General features: G+C 42.1%; 1 pseudogene across 1 annotated transcript; it reads left to right on the forward strand.

Annotated features, from left to right (window-relative positions):
- Nucleotides 1-300: 300 nt before the first annotated feature.
- LOC307179830 (ubiquitin-conjugating enzyme E2 R2-like) lies at nucleotides 301-926 on the forward strand (annotated as a pseudogene). The gene has a single exon. The product of its transcript is annotated as a ubiquitin-conjugating enzyme E2 R2-like (transcript).
- The last annotated feature ends 3527 nt before the right edge of the window (nucleotides 927-4453 follow it).

A 4453-nucleotide genomic window follows, 5' to 3' on the forward strand; every position in this document is an offset into this window, starting at 1 on the left:
GGGCCCTCGGACGCCTTCCTCCACTTTCACCTCCTCTCACCGCCCCCTCCCCCCCAGTTAAGGTGGGGCGGGGAACAACCCAGAATTTCTTTAACTCTCTCCAGCCCTCCCCCGACCCGGCCTGAATGTGAGCAGAAGAACCAGGCCAGCCCACTGGCGTCAGGGGCCTGGTACCGCCGCGGGGTGTGTGAAGATGCCGGGGTCCGGCCCCACCCAGGGCAAGCGGCGGGGAAGGGCCTGGTCCCCCTCCCCCCTCCCCCCCCCCCCCGCCCACTTGTGAGGACTGGGTCCCAGTAGCAGATGACCAGTTCGCAGAAGGCCCTGCTCCTCGAGCTCAAATCCCTGCAGGAGGAAGCGGTGGAGGGCGCCGCATCACACTGGTGGATGAATCCGACCTCTACAACAGGGAGGTTGTCGTCTTCGGACCGCCTAACACCCTCTACGAAGGCGGCTACTTCAAGGCTCATATTAAATTCCCTATTGATTACACGGATTCACCACCTACCTTGAGATTCTTGACCCAAATGTGACTCCCCAACATTTAAGAGCGTGGAGACGTATGCATTTCCATTCTTCCTCCGCCTGTGGACGACCGGCAGAGTGGAGAACCGCCCTCTGAAAGGCGGAACCCTACTCAAAATCTCAGGACTATCTTGTTAAGTATAATCTCATTGCTTAATGAGCCCAACACCTCCTCCCCAGTCGAGGTGGATGCTTCTGTTATGTTCAGGGAAGGGAGGGACAGTACAGGAAAAGGCAAAGAATATGCCGAAATCATTAGGAAACAGGTGTCAGCCACTAAGGCCAAAGCAGAAAAGGATGGAGCGAAGGTCCCCACGACCCTGGCAGAATACTGCATCACAACTAAAGTGCTGGGACTTCCCCGGTGGTGCGGTGCGCTCCCAAGGCAGGGGGCCTGGGTTTGATCTCTGGTCAGGGAACTGGATCCCGCATGTGTGCCCCAGCTAAAGATCCCACATGGGGCGTTGAAGATCCCGCATACGAAGACCCAGCAAAGCCAAATAAATATTAAAAAAAAAAACCACTAAAGTACTGCAGCCTCAGTTCGCCTCTACAAAGTGTTCACAGTGAAACACATTTGGTCTGTTTTCTTGAAGAATTAAATAGTCTTTCATCAAAAAAAAAGATAAATAAAATTCTAAAAATTTCACAGGCAAAAATAATCTCAAAATGGATCATAGATCTAAATGTAAGAGTTACAACTATAAAAATTTCAAGAAGAACACACAGGAGAAATCTTTAGCAACTTTGGGTTTGGCAAAAGAATTCTAGATACAAAACAAACAGCATGAATGAAAACAATTTCATAAATTGGACTTTATCAAAATTTAAAACTTTGCTCTTCAAAAGACCCTGTTAATGAAAGAAAAGATAAACCACAGACTGAGAGAAAATATTTGCAAAATATATATTCAAAAAGAACTTATACCTAGAATATATATAGAACTCTTACAACTCAATAATAATACGATAAATAACCCAAGAAATATGGGCAAAAATTTGAACTAATGCTTTACTGAAGAAGATATACAGATGACAAATAACCTCATGAAAACACGTTCCACATCATTAGTCACTATGGAATTTAATTAATTAAATAAAATGCATTTAGATGTAAATTACATGCAAATTAGAACTACATGAGCTATCACTAGAATTTCTAAAACTAGAAAGACTATTGATACCAAGTGTTGATGAGCAAGTAAAACAACTGGATCTCTTATATGATGCTCTTTTATTTTTTTAATTTTTATTTTTTTTTAATTTTATTTATTTATTTATTTTGGCTGTGTTGTGTCTTGTTGCTGCACGCAGGCTTTCTCTAGTTGCAGCGAGCGGGGGCTACTCTTTGTTGTGATGCGTGGGCTTCTCATTGCAGTGGCTTCTCTTGTTGCCGGGCACAGGCTCTAGGCACAGGGGCTTCAGTAGTTGTGGTTCGCAGGCTCAGCAGTTATGGCTCATAGGCTCTAGAGCGCAGGCTCAGTAGTTGCGGCGCGTGGGCTTAGTTGCTCCACGGCATGTGGGATCTTCCCACCCATGTCCCCTGCATTGGCAGGCGGATTCTTAACCACTGCACCACCAGGAAAGTCCTTATGATGCTCTTTTAAAAGTAATATGGTACAACCACTTTGGGACACTGGTTGGCTGTGTATTATAAATACAACTCAGCAATTCCACTCTAGATATTTATCCCAGAGAATGAAAAATATATGTTCATAGCAGTTTTATTCACAATAGCCCTGGAAACAACCAGATGTCCATCAACTGTTGAATAGATAAACAAATTGTGTTATAGCCTTACAATGAACTACTACTCAGCAATAAAGAGAAAGATACCTCTGATACATGCAATATGGGTAAATCTCAAAAACATTGAGTTCATACTGAATGTTTCCATCGATGCTAAATTCTAGAAAATAAAAGCTAATCTACAGAGACAGTAAGCAGATTAGTGGTTTCCTTGAGCTGTGGGTGAAGGAAGTAATGACCACAAATGGGCAAGGAGAAGCCTTCTGGCCTGATGGATTTATTCCATATCGTGAGTGTAGTGGGAGTTACACAGGTGTATATATCAATATTTGTCAAAAGCCATAAAATGCTACACTTAAAATCTTTGAATTATTCTATGTAAATTATACCACAATAAAAATTTTTAAAGAACATTTTTAAAACCTGTTTAAAGTATGACCAAAGGAAATGAAAGTAGGAATTTGAATAAATATTTGTACACCCATGTTCATAGCAGCTTTGCAAAATAGACAAAGGGTGGAAACAACCCTTGTGTCCATGAACAGAAGAATGTGTAAACTAAATATGGTATATATGTACAATTAAACACTATTCAGCCTTAAAAGTCTGACACGTGCTACAACATAGACAAGCCTTGAAAACATTATGCTAAGTGAAATAAGCCAGTTACAAAAGGACAAATAATGTGTGATTCCACTTATACGAGGTTCTTAAAGCAGCTGAATTCACAGAAGCAGAAAGTAGAATGGTAGTTGCCAAAGGCTGAGAGGAGAGGAGAATGAGAAGTTAGTGTTCACTGGATCAGAGTTGCAGGTGGGGAAGAAGAAAACGTTCTGGAGATGAATGGTGGGGATGGTTGCACAACAACATGAATGTACCTAATACCATAGAACCGTACATTTTTAATTGTTTCAAAAAGGTAAATTTATGTATATTTTACCACAATTTAGAAAAAGGAGAGGTAATGAATAGAATATGTGAGAGGAAGAAGTGGACACCCCTTTGAAATTAATGCTTTGATTCTGTGGGTAGGGAAATCTTGGAAACCAAGATGAGTAACCCCATCATAGAAAACTGATAAGCAAGGAATAGTAGAGCAACCCCATCATGGAAAACTGATAAGCAAGGGATCAAGGAGACTAGAAAGAAAGAACTTCAAATAGGGACCATCCTGACCAGCAGGCTAGGTGAACCTAACAATTCAGATGATTATCTTTATGCCGAAATGCAAAGAAATGATCATCTTGAGTCTCTCCCAAAGGGTTATGTTTCTAACTCCCAAAAGCTTTCTATGGAAGCATGAATTTCATGGGAAATAGCTGGAGAATAGGCTAATGGAAAGATATGAATTTCGATTGGGCTCACTGTCTACACAACAATTTCCCTATGGGCTAAGACAAAGGGTCATTAGATTTGGAATCACATCCTCCATTCACAAGAGAAACACTGACAACTTACTAAGGTTCAGAGGAGATCAATAGGGCAGAAGAATCAGCTAAACTTGCAGGCACGGCAGCTATGGCAACAACCTTGGCAAACCCTCCACACAGATAGCAACAAGCCACTTCAAAATCACTGGGAGCTGAGCCAAGAGAGGGAACACTGAGACAAGGGCTTCGTAAATCCTAAGGATAAACTCCCTGCACATGGAAAACAAAGGACAACTTCCAAAGTGTTTCCTTTGATTTCTTCTGATCTTTCTTAATTTAAGAACCCTGGCACTCAAGTCTGGAGATCAGACCCAGTCTCTCAAAGGGAAGGACAATCTGCCCCAAAGTCCTTAACATCGGGTCCAGTAAAACGTTAGATTGGCCTGGAGAGACTCTAAACCCCGAGACTTGTTTTGAACAAAGGATAATTTTCAAGAATCTCAGGAACTTTTAGATACAGGATCAAAGATAACATTCATTCTGGGAAACTTGAACATAAGGAGAGAAATTTTTTTGACTATTGAAAGATATGGAGGAGAAGTAGCTGTGGTTCCTGGGTTAGGATAGTGGCCGGACACAGAGGACCAAAGAAGTTTTCCTGGGGTGGTATTTCCTTTCCCTGAGTGTGTAATTGCAAGGGATTTATTGTAATTCTAGGGATGGAAAGAGCCTTCAAATGTCAAAGAGTAGAACCCCCAACAACTGGACCTGCCAAAAGGGAAGCTCTAGAACCACACTGCTGCAAATGTGGA

Source organism: Stenella coeruleoalba (genome assembly GCF_951394435.1).
Source record: "Stenella coeruleoalba genome assembly, chromosome: 21".
NCBI lineage: Eukaryota > Metazoa > Chordata > Mammalia > Artiodactyla > Delphinidae > Stenella > Stenella coeruleoalba.